Raw genomic sequence first — 17,030 nt, 5'->3', positions numbered from 1 at the left:
TATCCCAGTTGTGACCTCACCAGTGTTATATAATTCCAACATTATTTCCTTACTTTTATATTCTATACCACTGCCAATGAAGGAGAGTATTCCACATGCTTTCTTAACCTTGTCTACGCGAACTGCTGCCTTTAAGGACCTATGTTCTTATATGCCAAGATCTCTCACTTCATCTACCCCTCTTAGTATATTCCCATTTATTGTGTACCCCCTTTAACTGTTTGACCTCCCTAAATGCATGACCTCGCACTTCTGTGTTAAATTCCATCTGCCACTTTATTGCCCACTCCGCCTATATCATTTTGGGAGATTATAGCTATCCTCTCCACTGCCCACCATTCAACCAAACTTTGTGACATCTGCAGATTTCTCAATGTGCCCCCCATGTTCACGTCCAAAACATTAATATATAACACAAACAGTAATGGTCCCAACACTAAAGCCTGTGGAATACCGCTTGAAACAATTGTCCATTCACAAGGGCAGTCAACGACCATTACCCTTTGTTTCCTGTAACTATGCCAACTTTTATCCAGTTTGCCACATTCCTTCATTGCAGTGTTAATGTAAGCCTACTTGTGACAATAATAAAGATTATTATTAAATTACCCTGTATCCCATGGGTTTTTACTTTTTTGACCAATCTGCCATGTGGAAAAAGCTGTGAAAGCTGGCAGGCAAAATTAGATTAAGAATGGTCAGAGCCTAAGGAAAAAAGAGGAAACTGACAAAGACAATGTCAAGCATGGAATCTCCCTGCATCTGCAATCGGATTTAATTGAAGTCCTTGACTGAAAAAGTGAAGATCCCAATGGTCATCCAGGGATTCATGTTGCATTCCTAGGTGCCTGTAGATGTGCCTTGCGTCCACAATCAAGTGCCTATCAAAGAAACTTTGTAACTCTTACTCAGTCACAATAATATTGAATTTGCTACCACAATGACCAGTTAAGCTGGATAGCAGAGACATATTTAAGGGGAAGGTAGACACTTAAAATGAAAAAGGAATAGAAAGTCATGTTGATATGATGAGAGGAGGTTTATATACAGCATAAATGCGACCGTTAAAGGGATAGTGCGGGGGGGGGGGGGGGGGGAGCATAGGGTGTCTTTATATGCCGATGACGTTATTACACGTGTCAGAACCAAGTGTCTCAATAGGGAGAATACTGGAGCTGCTTCGGGTGTTCGGGTCTTTCTCAGGGTACAAAGTAAAGCTAGACAAGAGTGAATATTTTGTGGTGTCTCGACCAGAGGTGGGGGCAGGGATGGGGAGGTTACCATTCCCCAAGGCAGGGACTCACTTTAGATACCTGGGGGTGCAAGTTGCTCGAGATTGGGGGGGGGGGGGCTCTTTGGTACAACATTTCTAGTTTGGTTGGGAGGGTGAAAGCTGATCTGCAAAGTGGGATGGTCTCCCTCTGTCACTGGTGGGTTGGGTACAAAATGAATGTGCTGCCGCGATTCCTGTTTATTTTTCAATGCCTGCCGAATTTCCTGCCAAAGGCATTTTTTTAGAGAGATTGAAGGGATGATTACCTCGTTCATATGGTGGCCAGAATTTAAAAGGTGCTACTACAGAGAGGAAGGCAGGCAGGGGGTTTGGATCATCCGAACCCGATGTGTGATATGGTACGAATTAAGTAATGGCATGATGGGAAAACTGGTCAATGGGAAGACTGGTCAAAAGGTTTGAGACAATACCAGATTGACTGAAACTACTCATTCCAGCTCCCCAGGCCCAGGTAAAGAATGCTGCCCTAACCATTTTCAGAGCTGTATGGCCATAGGCCAACTCTGCATAACTTGAGTCTGAAAAGATCAGCGAAGGTCGAGCCATTCCAAAACACCGGACCTCGGCAACTCCTGATAAAACTAACTCGTCATAACCCAGGGCCATAGGAATTTAAAACAAAGATAGGTTCAGGAAGAAACAAATCTATTCTGACCTTCCAATGTTCCCTCCGAGGACTAAATAATGGTATGAGTGATATGACCAAACATGGTCTGGTCTTTGCTTCCGTTTGTATTTCCGATTAAACTCCTGACCATACTGTTGTCACATAATCTTGATAAAGTTAATGGATAAATATTGAGCTAATTCTCCAGACCGAGCAGTTTTATTGACGCTCTCTGACTTCAAGTTTCAGCCATTACTGCAAGCAGTTGTTTTCGAAAATAAAGCTTGTTATTCTGTCTTAATGAGTGTGTTGAATTTTTCTCTCACAGAAGCGAACATATTGACTTTCACAGATGTATTATTACTGGGCAGCGAATGTGGAGAAGGTACAGAGCTGGGTCAGAGGGGTTGACTCCCAATGGGTCAGAATGGAGGAGAGTTTGGGTAGGGGGTCGGGATTGAAGGCGCTAGCGACAGCGCCGCTCCAGACAGCCCCGGGGAGATACTCAGGGAGTCCGGTAGTAATAGTTTTGTTGAGAATTTGGAGACAGTTTCGACAGCACTTCAGGTTGGGGGGGGAAGAGTCAAGGGAAATGTCGATTCGGGGGAACCGTAGATTTGAGCCAGGGAAGTCGAATGGAAATTTTCATAAATGGGAGGAAAAAGGAATTAGGACACTAAAAGATTGGTTTCTTGGGGGTCGTTTTGCAGGACTGAAGGAGCTGGGAGCGAAGTATGGGCTGGAGCAGGGGGAAATATTTAGATACATGCAGGTTCGAGACTTTGCCAGAAAGGAGATACAGAGCTTCCCAGTAGAGCTGGCTTCCACATTGCTGGAGGAGGTGCTGACGACAGGGGGACTGGAGAAGGGGGTAGTATCGGCGGTTTACGGGGCTATTTTGGAGGAGGAGAAGGCGCCACTAGAAGGGATCAAGGCAAAGTGGGAGGAAGAGTTGGGAGAGGGTATGGAGGAGGGGCTCTGGTGTGAGGTACTCCCAAGGGTGAATGCCTCCACCTCTTGTGCGAGGTTGGGGCTGATACAGCTGAAGGTGGTGTATAGAGCGCACTTTACAAGGGCGAGGATGAGCCGGCTCTTTGAGCGGGTAGAAGATGTGTGTGAACGTTGCCAAGGAGGGGGGGGGGGGGGCATGCAAACCATGTTCATATGTTTTGGTCCTGTCCAAAGCTGGAGGATTACTGGAAGGTGGTGTTTAGGGTAATCTCTAAAGTGGCGCACGTGAAACTGGACCCGGGCCCTCGGGATGCCATATTCAGGGTGTCGGACCAGCCGGGGTTGGAAACGGGCACGGAGGCAGATGTTGTAGCCTTCGCCTCGTTGATTGCCCGAAGGCGGATCCTGTTAGGGTGGAGATCAACCTCTCCACCCTGGGCCCTGGCATGTAGACCTGCTGGAATTCTTGACGCGTGAAAAGGTCAAATTTGAATTGAGGGGAAGGATGGAGGGATTCGACAATTCATGGGCGTTATTCATTATGCACTTTCGAGAATTGGATCACAAAGAACATTAGGGGGGTTGGGGGAGGGGGACTGTATGTGTTAATGGTGACTATGGGTGATTCCTGATTCCTCTTTGTCATTTTTTTATGTTAACATGCGGGCTAATGTTTGGGGGTTTGGTGTGAGGATGGGATTGTTGTTATTGATACGGTGATTGACATTACATTCGTTACTGATTATTGCTTATTGTTGGGTGTAAATCTGGGAGAAAAATGTGAAAAAGGAGAATAAAAAAATATTCTTTTAAAAAATAAATGCGACTGTTTCGGCCGAAAGGTCTGTTTTTGTAATGCAAATTCTACTTAAGATCCATTAAAAATAAAGCATGCTTTGGAATGTCTTAAAGTTCTTTTAAGTGTAATTACTCTTGTGATATATGGAAATGCAGGAAATGCAGCAGCCAATTTGAGCACAGCAAGTTTCCACAAAGTGCAATGCATGACTGAACAGATATTCTGTTATAGTGATGTTAGTTGTGGGATAAACATGGTCCAGAATGCTGCAGAGAACTGCCCCGCTTTTCTTCAAATAATGCTATGGAATCTTTTACTCCCTTCTAAGAGGACTTTGGTTTAAACAACTCGGCTGAAAGACAACACCTCCATCAGTGCAGTATTGCCTCAGTACCAGTGCAGTGTCAGCCTAGATGTTAGCCTAGTTTTAAGCTTAATCAGCCAAGTGTTACTATAGTAACTATAAAGGTTGACAAGATGGCAACAGCGTTGTCATGTCACCTGGTGTGTCTAGTTGATATGAAGCACCACAAAATCAAAATGAAGCTTACGAGGAGGTGAAATTTAATTCTGGTGTTAGCTTTGCATGAGAAGGTTTCAATAAGAGGGGAAGCCAAGATCGTTTCAACCTGGTAATATTTAGAATCTAACAGGCATCTTGTCAGCAGTGGGAAGTTACAGCAGAAACATGCCATATAAAGAACTGCGCCTCACAGGACTTATTGGCACAAGCAGCTTTGTAGCAGTCTTCAGCACAACAGTGTGCCTCAGGCATTGCTTGCTATTTCCGGTTTATTCTGTGGTGTCAGCTCCAGTGGAATATTAAGCATGTTTTTTAAAAATCAATTCTCTTATACCCCGTATCACTGATACTCAAGTGCCATGTACATATGAGAATTCTCATTTGAGACTTCCATGTGTGAAAGGGATATCCTGTAGATACTAAAAAATATTGTCCAGGGCCACAGAACAGAAAGTAAGAAATGATATGCAAGATCACAAATTTCTTCCCATTACATTTAAAATGGGGACAAAAACCATTTATATTACTTCACTGGTTGATATAATCCTGCAGCTAGTGTGATATTATAATTATTAAAGTACATTGAAACCCCATCTGTTATCTAGATAAATTTTTACTGTTCAATGACCTTACTACATTCACAGAACAGTACCAAATAAGAGCAATAAAGCTGCCAATCACAAGGTCATTTGCAAGTATAGCCCTTGTCTTGTAATTGCCTCCCGCTGGCTTGCTGACACTAAGGCTGTGGCAAAAAATAGTTTTTCGAGATCTCATATATTTCCCTCGTCAGTGGGAAGAACCAGCTGTGGATAAACAGCCTTTTTTTTTGTGAAGAGTATGTTCCTTTTCCAACCTTCAAGAGCTTTTAATGGAATGTACCAAAGCAACAAATGTTTGGATTCAGGAAACTGCTCTTATTAACAGACATGGACTACACTTTTGCCCTGAGGAAATGTATATTTATTATATATTTCATAGAATCATAGGATTTATAGTGCAGACGGAGGCCATTTGGCCCATCGAATCTGCACCGGCCCTTGGAAAAAGCACCCTACTTAAGCCCACACCTCCATCCGTAACCCAGTAACCTACCTATCCTGTTGGACACGAAGGGCTAACTTAGCATGGCCAAATCACCTAACCTGTACATCTTTGGACTGTGGGAGGAAACGGAGAACCCGGAGGAAACCCACGCACACACGGGGAGAATGTGCAAACTCCACACAGACAGTGACCCAAGCTGGAAATTGAACCTGGGACCGTGGAGTGGTGAAGCAACAGTGCTAACGTGCCGCCCCACACACACCTGCAAGTCCTTCTTTCCTCTATAATCCCGAAGTTTCCAGGCTAACCCTGCAGAATTTGCAAAAGTAATCATCATCAGAATCTTACCTTTAAATGTCAGTAACTTGATTTACTAGTCATCTCTCTTGCGCGTTTCAATCTTGGTGGGGTCTGAACTGTGAATCTTGGGCCTTCACCTCAAAGCTTAAATGACCAATTTAAAATAAACACACTACATTTTACTTTCAATAGGTTGGCACTGCTAAACTAATCCACTAAATTAACAGAGGGGTCTTTAACGTCCTTAACAACCTGGGCACGAACCAACTACACGGCTTAGAATTTGGGTTTGCGGGCTACACAAGAAACTGCGAAACACCCAAATCTCCTTGATCTTTTACAGTCGTCTACTAATTGAATTCTCCGCAACTGCAGTTGCTCAGATGCTTGCTTAAAATCACACCCGATTTTCAAATGTAACAGGAAAAAGTTATTTTGAATGTATTATTGCATTTTTTTTAAATGTATCCCGAGACCTGCAGTGTTTCTATCAATCCATTTGTTTGGCATATGTAACATTAAAAATTGAAACACTTCCCCCCCAATTATATGCATGAAAAATGTTCAGGAATATATTGAAACTTTAATACTGAAGAAAATGTATGGTGAGTTTGGTGCTTTGCTTCAACCCAATTGCGCACACGGACTTGTGCTCAAACGTAACAAAATGAACATATTTCGATAAGATCGGCAGGAAATTATGACATCAGCAGTCTGGGTGCATTTCCAGATCCAACTTCTGGGTTGCGCCAACAGAGAAAATTCTGTGCAGTGTTGCTACGGAGATCCTCTACTCTGGAAATTAAAATAACTTCTTTTGCACTAAATAAATATATGCACTGCAGAATGGCTGTCAATGACAATAAATAACAAATGACAGCAATGGCTCAAGTCTGTAGCACTCTCACTGGGCTCAGGTCTCACCTCAATATTGATTAAAAGTCAGGTGACATGACACCACCGCCACCAGTGTGTCAACATTTGTGCTTACTATTACAATACTAGGCTGATTAATACAAGTTAATACCAGGCTAAAATTTAGGCCAACAGTCCAATGCAGTGTTGCACTGTTGGAGATGCTGTCTTTGGAGTGGCATGAAAAACCCTTCTGCCCTCTCAAATGGACACACGAGATCTCATGACACCATTCTGAAGAACAAAGTTGCTTACCCAGGTGACCTGGCCTTATCCCTTTAAGGATTAAGGGATATTTATCCCTTAACCAACATCTAAATAAACATTATCTGGTTGTTAACACATTGCTAAGGAGCTGATTAGCTCAGGTGGCTTGACAGCTAGCGTGTGGATCAGGTTAATGCCAACAGCACAAGGATCGGTTCTGACTGATGGCAGACTTGATGCCTACCTCTTCAACCTCCCCGTAATAAAAATATGGCAATTTGCGGTGGTTCAGCATAACTGAAGCGATAGTAGTTTACAAAATTTGGTGCACAGTGAGCAACGACACTGTGGTCATCCACAAACTTAAAATCATGTTTATCTTTAGTGGTCAGTTCAGATTTGGCAATTGAGGTTCAAGTGTTTTTGAACCTTCGCGACCCACGCCAGCCAATCTTTGTGACCCATCCCACGTTAGTTTACCTTTAATGCGAAAGGGGGCCTAATTGTTCCTCACGGTCTCACTTGAAAAAATGCACATGCATATCAGTAGAGTTCAGCCAATTTCTTTGTGCCGTCTTCATCTTTATGTAAACGGAATATCCAAATCCAACCTTGTACATGTAGGTCGTCGTGAAGGGCAATAGCAACAAAATGCTGGTTTTACTCAGCACTTGATACGACTCCAGAATGGGGACAGCATCATCGGCTTTTGCTGTGTTTTAATGTGGTATTACAGGTCAGGTACAGCAGCGGAGTCTTTCAATTTGGAGTCAACTGTAAGTTAATAACTGACCCTGGGGTCTCAAAAGGAATTTTTCACCCACCACTTGTCTTTCAAAATCTGAAACTTCTCCTTTCATTTGCCAGTATTTCCCTACATATAACACACATGGGCTTTGCATCCTTATTTGCATTGGCACAATTCACAAAACCATACCCAAGAAATCATCTTTAGACTGCTTTGTTCCCAAGTTGTTTCTTCTTTGTAAGCTGTTAACCAGAGGCCTTGATGCTCAGTACAGAGCTAATACTAGCACTGCTCTGTTCTGCCCTGGACTCTCATGAACAGCTTTTTCCAGCAGATTTAGAAGCAAGATCTTGGCCAGCAGGTACACAGCCTGCAAGAAAATGATCCATCTTCACAGTCCTCTTGCCAGCAGCTGGAAAATGGAAGCAACTCTGCTCTGTGATTTGATGCCAAAAGAACATACACGGAGGGCGCTTGCCGTTAAATGTACGTGCAGGGCATGTGACCTACTCTCTACTGCCGCTTCTGGCCGGAAGACTCCACACAGCATAGGCTGGTTTAGCTCAGTGGGCTAGACAGCTGGTTTGTAATGCAGAACAAGGCCAGCAGCGTGGGTCCAATTCCCGTACCAGTTGAGAATTCTGAATTCTCCGTCTGTGTACCCGCCAGATGCCGAAATGTGGCGACTAGGAGCTTTTCACAGTCACTTCATTGCAGTGTTAATGTAAGTCTACCTGTGACAATAAAGATTAAAAGATTATTATTTTTGTTTACAAGGCAGCAACGGCGGTCATTCTCAATGTAAAAGCTGATAGCAGCCATTGGGCACTTCTCCCGGGATCGGGACCACTGCGGGAATGCCGCGACCGATCACTCCCAACACCCTCAAGCAGCCCACCCGCAGGTCACGATCCACACTTGAAAAACACTGATCTAGATGGGACTTAATAATGAAACTGATCTTTGGTGACTAGCCATGTTGGGTAGATTGTGCCTAGATTAGATTTGTTACGTGTCCCGAGGTACTGTGAAAAGTATTATTCTGTGTCTTGTCCAGGCAGATCATTCCATACATGAAAAACATAGGACATATGATAAATACACGATGGAAATACTTAAGACACCGGGTGAAGCATACGGAGTATAGTGCTAAAACAGTAGAGAAGATGCGTGCAGAGATCAGTTCAGTCCACAAAAGAGAATCATTCAGGAGTCTGGTAACAGCGAAAAATAAGCTGTTTTTTAACCTGTTAATAATAATAATCTTTATGTCACAGGCTTACATTAACAATGCAATGACGTTACTGTGAAAAGCCCCTAGTCACCACATTCCAGCACCTATTTGGGTACACAAGGAGAATTCAGAATGTCCAAATTACCCAACAGCATGTCTTTTGGACTTGTGGGAGGAAACCGGATCACCCGGAGGAAACCCACGCAGACACGGGGAGAATGTGCAGTGACACAGTGACCCCGAAGCAACAGTGCTAACCACTGTGCTAGCACACTGTTCGTGCATGTTCTCAGACTTTTGTATCTTCTGCCTGATCCAAGAGGTTGGAAGAGAGAATAACCCGGGTGGGAGGATTCTTTGATTATGCCGCCTGCTTTCCCAAGGCAGCAGCAGGACGTGTAAACAGTGTCAAATTGATGGGAGGTGGGTTCGCGTGATGAACTGGGCTCGCGTGATGGACTGGGCTGCGTTCACGACTGTCTGTAGTTTCTTATGGTCTTGAGCTGAGCAGAATTGGGCTATTTGTTTTGCTGTTTTTTTTTTTTAAATTTAGAGTAGCCATGGGGCACAACGTGGCCAATCCACCTAACCAGCACATCTTCGGGTTGTGGGGGTGAACCCCACGCAGTCATGGGGAGAATGTGCAAACTCCACACGGACAGTGACCCAGGACCGGGATTCGAACCCGGGTCCTCAGCGTCCCAGTCCCAGTGCTAACCACTGCGCCACATGCCTCCCCCACAGAATTGGGCTATGACACAGTTTTGTTTGACCCAGGTTTGGACTCTGAAGGCATCGGTGTTAGATCTTCCAGACAGCTGCAGTCATATCATCATGCAGGATTCAATCCAAGTTCCTTGGACATCTAGGCACAATACACAGAGCCTCGTAATTTACAGAGTCACGTTCTTTGGTCAGGTCGTTGGATGTAATGAAGGGTTTCTGGTGTTGTTCGTGACATTTTTCTTAGACTTGTCTGGTTTGTTTCTGCAACTGTGGAGACTTATCTTCTGGGAAGTGCATTCGTTCCCTCTGGCACACACCATATTTCCAGTTTGTTTCCTTACAAATACCACCTGTCTACAGCTGGTTTCAATTGTGTCCATGTGTAGTCAAACATTCATCTGCCCTGTAATCGAGAATCCCTACAGTTCAGAAGGAGGCCATTGGCTCCATTATGTCTGCAATGACCCTCCGAAAGTGCACCCTACCCTTTCCCACTCCCCACTCTATCCCCATAACCTCACCTAATCTTTGGTTAGGGGCACTTTAGCGTGGCCAATTCATCTAACCCGCACACCTTTAGACTGTGGAAGGAAACCGGAGCATCCAAAGGAAGCCACGGGGAGAACACACAAACTTCACAGTCATCCAAGGTCGAAATCAAACCCGGGTCCCTGGCACTGTGAGGCAGCAGTGCTAACCACTGTACCACCTACTAAATCCACTTAGTTTGAATTTCCAATGTTGTTGTTCCTGGTCAAGCCCCTCAATTTGCATTTGACCACAATAGGTACAATCTATCATCAGCCCACCTTTTCATCACATCCAGTGCTCTCTGAACTGTGTTTGCTTCTTCACTTACTTCAAAGATTTGCACAACCAAATTTGGTATCTTTTATAAATTTAACTTCTGTATTTGTTCATAGCTCCATCTATGAAGACTGGCCCAGCAGTGATCCCTGTGGAACCAGCTAGCTGCCCCCTTATCATATCAGCACAGCTCTATCACAACCACTCTTCACTTTCCCTGTTTTAGTCAGTTTTTTTGGAAAATGCATGAGAGGCATACCTTCCAATCTTGTGAGCTGATTGCTCACGTAACATAGTAATATCAAGAATCTGAGGACACTAATATAAGGCAATTGGCTAAAAAATGTTGTGACATGAGGAAAACGTTTTTTTTTTTTAAATCACAACAAATGGTTCGGATCTGGAATGCACGGGCTGAGACTGAGATGGAGGCAGATTCAATTGTGGTTTTCAGAAGGGAATTGGATAATTATAAAAGGAAAAGAAACTGCAGCGCGATGGGGGGAAAAGCAGGAGAGTGCAGTTAGCCGAGTAGCTCTATCTCTTAGAGAACCAACACAGGCCCTCCTCTCCTCTGTTACCATTCTAGAAAATCTAAATAGATCATATTGAGAGAATTTCCACTGTCAAGGAAGGAGTCAATTTATTTTTAAAAATCATTCATGGATGTGAGAATCACTGCCTATCCTACTTGCCCTTGAAAAGATGTTGGGGAGAGGTCTTCTTGAACCAATGCTGTCCCTGTGGTGTAAGTACACCCATAACTGCAGCTGAGAGGAGTTCCAGGATTTTGACTCAAACAACAGTGAAGGAATGATGAAATAGTTCCAAGTCAGGAGAGTGCACGACTTGGCAAGAGCGTTTTTTCTTCACATGTCTGGTATCCCCTTGTCCTTATAGGCATTAGAGGTTGTGGGTCTTGCAGGGCAGCACGGTTGCTCAGTGGTTAGCACTGCTGCCTCATAGCATTTGAGGACCCGGGTCACTCCTGTGTGGAGTTTGCACATTCTCCCCATGTCTGCATGGGTCTCACCCCAACAACCCAAAAAGATAAATAAATAAAAAAAGGAAGAACCTTTATTGTCACAAGTAGGCTTACATTAACACTGCAATGAAGTTACTGTGAAAAGCCCCTAGTCGCCACATTCCGGCTCTTACTCTGGTACAGAGGGAGAATTCAGAATTCTCAGCTGGTATGGGAACTGAACCCACGCCTCTGGCCTTGTTCTGCATCACAAACCAGCTGTGATGTGCAGGGTAGGTGAATTGGCCACGCTAAATTGGCCCTTAATTGGAAAAAAATAATTGGGTACTCTAAATTTTAAAATAAAGAGGTTCCGAGTCTTGAAGTGCTGTTGAAGAAGCTTTGGCAAACTGCTGCAGTATCTTATAGATGGCACATACTTCTGCATACTGGAAGTGGAGGAAGTGAATATTTTGAGGTGGCAAATCAAGCAGGCTGTTTTGTCCTAGATGGTGTTAAGCTTCTGCTCTGTTCAGAATCACACAATTGTTACAGCGCAGAAGAAGGCCATATGACCCATCAGCTCTCCAAATCAGCATCATGGCTCAGTGCCATTTCCCTGTACTCCTCCACATTGTTGTTGAAGTTTCACTCATCCAGACAAATGGAAAATATTCCACCATTTTGGCTTGCAGATGGTGGACAGGCTTTGAGGAGACAACAGGCGAGTTACTCGTTGCAGATTTCCCGCCTCTTACCTGCCCTTGTACCACAGTATTGATCCAACCATAATTTCCTCAAAGAATTTCAGTAAATGCATTGAACAAGATCTCACTCCCTTTAGTGCATGCTAAATTCCTTTTTCTAAAATCAGATTATCCAAGTGCCTTTTTGCAAGATGTGTTGCCATAATGTACCTCATTCAGGTATTTGGCTGACTGGTCCCATAATTCCCAAAGCTGTTAATGTCACCTTCGGGTCACACTAGCGACTTTCCAATCCTTCGGTACTATTCTCAACTCAAATAATTTCCTAAAGATGGAAACAAGAATATGACTGATTTTGCTGGCTCCTTCTTTAAGCTTTGTATGAAGAGCATTTGTCGATTGGTGGCAATCTTATCTAAAATCTTGTTAATACTTCCTCCATCCTCAGATATCCACCCTCTTTGTTGGAGACAATACTGAATGAAAGCAGAGAAAAAAAATAGTATAGATTTGCTGTATCCTTTGGTCACAAGTGAGAACAGCGAATAGATCGTTCTTAAATTCAAAGCAACTATTCTTTTAAAAAATCTAAATGGTTTCCTTGTTTCAGAGAGCAAAAAGATTTTTTTTAATGAAAATGGGATTTATAATAAATATTTGTTACTTTGTCAGGTTAATAAAAGATGTAAACTTTAGAGCTTGCTTGAATTATTCTGATTTAAACTTTCTTAGGTCAGCTTTGTCCTGTCACACAATTTCACCCCATTTCACTTTGTTTTACATGCACCTTCACACAGTTTTTCTTCACACTTTGGCAGTCTTGTTTACAGTGGAAACTTTATCCCAGGGTGAACACAGACTGGGTAATAAAACCTCCAGTGTAAGCCACTGTTGTCCTTAGAAGCTGGGAGCCAGAGATTTTCCACTCCCTACTGTGCTGTAAATCAGTACCTATTTAAGGGCCTCCTTTTAATTATGTGCACGTGATCCAAGTTTACCATCATTGAAAAAAATAAAATAAATCTTGCTCCTGTCTCACGGTCTCTGATGGCAGTGAATCTCAGCTGCCTCACTGCAACCACTGTAACTCTTAACACATCCCGTGCAGCCCCCCCCCCCCCCCCCCCCCCCCCGCCCCAACCAACTTTCACCAAGTCCTGGTTTTTGAATAAATAGGCTGTCTTTTTCCTTCAAATTGACATTAAATACTTCAAGAGTCAAAAGTCTTCAATCCACAGTAGCAGAAGCTTATCAGTCAAACTTTTATTTTTGATGTCTTACGCAGTGAGTCGAGGGACAGACGGACAGAAAAGAAACAGGCAACTATGGCAAAATAATGAAGGAGCAATTGATGATATCTTGGTAGACAATTTTTTTGTTTAAATTACATATCATTTCAGCAAGGTGACCTGCGTTTCTCTTTGGCATAAGTCAGTAGATCACCTCAATTCCCCCAGCACCAGCGGCCTTTGCTACTTTACACTGCACAGCAAGGTAGCACTAGGTGCACATAGTGGAGAAAGAGCAGTGGAAATGAGTTGGCATGGAAGGCTCAATATTAGAAGCTATAAAAGTAAATGATGCGGAGCACAACGGGGGGGGGGGGGCAACTGCAGGATAACCAAGCACACAGGCTAACTACTATCAAAGTGATAGGGTGGGCAGCACCTGGTGGCGCAGTGGTTAGCATTGCTGCTTCACGGCGCCGAGATCCCAGGTCTGGGTCACAGTCCGCGTGGAGTTTGCACATTCTCCCCGTGTTTGATTTGATTTATTGTTACAAGTACCGAAGTACAGTGAAAAGTATTTTGCGTGGGTTTCGCCCCCACAACCCAAAGATGTGCAGGATAGTTGGATTGGCCATGCTAAATTGCCGCTTAATTGGAAAAAATGAATTGGGTACTCTAAATTTTAAAAAAAATTAAAGTGATAGGGGCAGAAGTGGGTTAGCACCAGTAGGACGGGCAATAATTCAAATTTGGCTGCCTAAAATAGGTCATGCAGGTATCCCTGGGCACTAGGCGAGTGCTCTAGTACAAAAAAAAAAGTAGGAATTGAGCAGAGATTAGGAAATGACCTGGAGTCTGTTTTAGGCAGCCACTAAAAACTTTGGGGTTATAGTATATACCCGATTGACTTCTTTGTAGTGGGGAAAAACGGTACTCCCAGGGATAGTAAGGGTGGAATATTTTGCATTGTAATCTCCGACCACGCTCCACACTACATAGACCTGAGGTTGGAGACGGGCTGTGTCCAATGCCCTCCATGGAGGTTAGACCCAACCCTCCTGGCCGATGAGGCCTTTTGCGAAACAATATCACAGGCCATAGACTGGTACATTACCAATAACCAGAGCGGGGAGGTCTCACCCTCCATGTTCTGTGCGGCACTTATAAGGCTGTGACCAGTGGAGACATCATCACTTCCCAAGCGTGCAGAGACAGGAAAGAGAGGGCAGCTAGACAACAGCTGGTCGACTCCAAACTGGAGGTGGACAGGCAATACTCCCAAGGCCCCGACTCTAGAGCTGCTGGCGAAAAGGAAAAAGCTACAAAGGGACTTTGACCTGCTTTCCAGTAGAAAAGCATTGCACCAGCTCCGCCAGTCATGGGAGACCTTCTACAAACATGGAAACAAAGGCAGCTGCCTGCAGGCTCACCAGTTGAGGGAACACTCGGCCATGAGGGAAATAGCGCAGATCAGGCACAATAGCGGCAATCTGGTAGACAAACCGGGAAATGTAAGCAAAGCATTCAAGGCTTTCTACACCAGGGGCTGTACACCACTGAGCTCCCCAAAGGGGGCTCGAGGATGAAACAGTTCCTCAATGGACTGGACATGCCTGTCGTGGGGGAGAATAAGTGAAGGGGGCTGGAAGGGCAGCATGGTGGCGCAGTGGGTTAGCCCTGCTGCCTCACGGCGCCGAGGTCCCAGGTTCGATCCCGGCTCTGGGTCACTGACCGTGTGGAGTTTGCACATTCTCCCCAAGTTTGCGTGGGTTTCGCCCCCACAACCCAAAGATGTGCAGGGTAGGTGGATTGAACACACTGAATTGCCCCTTAATTGGAAAAAAATTGATTGGGTACACTAAATTTATATTTAAAAAAAAAGAGAAGGGGGCTGGTCGCACCTCCAGAACTGAGAAGGCAGGCAGCACTGTGGCGCAGTGAGTTAGCCCTGCTGCCTCACGGCATCGAGGTCCCAGGTTCGATCCCAGCTCTGGGTCATTGTCCGTGTGGTGTTTGCACATTCTCCCCGTGTTTGCGTAGGTTTCGCCCCCACAACCCAAAGATGTTCACAAAGGGTAGGTCGTGTCTGACTAATTTGGTAGAATTTTTTGAGGACGTTACCAGTGCAGTAGATAACGGGGAGCCAATGGATGTGGTATATCTGGATTGCCAGAAAGCTTTTGACAAGGTGCCACACAAAAGGTTGCTGCATAAACTAAAGATGCATGGCATTGAGGGTAAAGTGGTAGCATGGGTAGAGGATTGGTTAACAAACAGAAAGCAGAGGGTGGGGATAAATGGGCGTTTCTCTGGTTGGCAACCTGTAACTAGTGGTGTCCCTCAAGGGTCAGTGTTGGGCCCGCAGTTGTTCACAATTTACATAGACGATTTGGAGTTGGGGACCAAGTGCAATGTGTCAAAGTTTGCAAACGACACTAAGATGAGTGGTAAAGCAAAAAGTGCAGAGGATACCGGAAGTCTGCAGAAGGGTTTGGATAGGTTAGGTGAATGTGCTAGGGTCTGGCAGATGGAATTCAATGTTGCCAAGTGTGAGGCTATCCATTTTGGGAGGAATAACAGCAGAATGGATTATTATTTAAACGGTAAGATGTTAAAACATGCTGCTGTGCAGAGGGACCTGGGTGTGCTGGTGCACTGATCGCAAAAAGTAGGTGTGCAGGTGCAACAGGTGATTAAGAAAGCTAATCGAGTTTTGTCTTTCATTGCTAGAGGGATGGAGTTCAAGACTAGTGAGGTTATGCTGCAATTGTATAGGGTGTTGGTAAGGCCGCATCTGGAGTAGTGTTCAGTTTTGGTCTCCTTACCTGAGAAAGGACATATTGGCACTGGAGGGAGTGCAGAGGAGATTCACTAGGTTGATCCCAGAGTTGAGGGGATTAGATTATGACGAGAGGTTGAGTAGACTGGGACTGTACTCATTGGAGTTTAGAAGGATCTTATTGAGACATATAAAATTATGAAGGGAATAGATAGGATAGATGCAGGCAGGTTGTTTCCACTGGTCGGGGAAAGCAGAACTAGGGGGCATAGCCTCAAAATAAGGGGAGGTAGATTTAGGACGGAGTGTAGGAGGAACTTCGTCACCCAAAGGGTTGTGAATCTCTGTAATTCCTTGCCCAGTGAAGCAGTTGAGGCTCCTTCTTTAAACGTTTTTAAGAAAAAGATAGATACCTTTCTAAAGAATAAAGGGATTCGGGGATATGGTGTATGGGCCGGAGAGTGGAGCTGAGTCCACAAAGATCAGCCATGATCTCATTAAATGGCGGAGCAGGCTCGAGGGGCCATGTGGCCTACTCCTGTTCCTAGTTCTTATGTGGATTGGCTACGCTAAATTGCCCCTTAGTTGGAAAAAATGAATTGGGTACTCTAACTTTAATTTAAAAAAGAGAACTGAGAAGTCATGGGGAGCATTTGGAGAGCATTAACTCCATACAGACGAGGAAGGCACCAGGACCAGATGGATTCCCGGTGGACTTCTCCAAGAATTTGCGACAGCACTGGCCCTGCACTTACAGGGGATGTTCACAGGCTCACTGGTAAGGGGCATGCTGCCTCCAACACTAGCTCAAGCCTCAGTCTCGCTGATACCTAAGAAAGACAAAGATCAGACTGAGTGCGGGTCCTATAGACCCATCTCGCTGCTGAACGCAGACACCAAAGTCCTGGCTAGGTGACTGGAGAACTGCATACCAGAGGTGGTCGCAGAAGACCAGATGAGCTTCGGCACGGGTAGACGGCTACATCAGGTGCCTGCTGAACGTGATGGTGACCCCATCTGGGGAGAGAACACCAGAAGTGATCATCTCCCTGGATGCATCCGTGTGGAGTTTGCACATTCTCCCCTTGTCTGCATGGGTCCCACTCCTACAACCCGAAAAGATGGGCAAGGTAGGTGAATTGGCCATGCCATATTGTCCCTTAATTGGGAAAAAAAAATAACTGGATCCCCTA

General features: G+C 44.6%; 1 protein-coding gene across 8 annotated transcripts in view; it reads right to left on the bottom strand.

Moving 5' to 3' along the window:
* zmynd11 (zinc finger, MYND-type containing 11) overlaps positions 1-17,030 on the bottom strand; it is a 292,010-nt gene that overhangs the window by 266,371 nt on the left and 8,609 nt on the right. Inside the window, exon 2 of one of the 8 annotated variants that reach the window (XM_072508252.1) lies at positions 5,570-5,665. The exons of the other annotated variants lie outside the window; for them this stretch is intronic. The gene's annotated coding sequence lies outside the window, so the exon portion shown is untranslated. The remainder of the gene's footprint in view (positions 1-5,569; positions 5,666-17,030) is intronic. 8 annotated transcript variants of the gene reach the window in all.

Source organism: Scyliorhinus torazame, chromosome 6 (assembly GCF_047496885.1).
Source record: "Scyliorhinus torazame isolate Kashiwa2021f chromosome 6, sScyTor2.1, whole genome shotgun sequence".
Classification (NCBI taxonomy): domain Eukaryota; kingdom Metazoa; phylum Chordata; class Chondrichthyes; order Carcharhiniformes; family Scyliorhinidae; genus Scyliorhinus; species Scyliorhinus torazame.
This window is presented reverse-complemented; position numbering and strand designations above follow the sequence as displayed.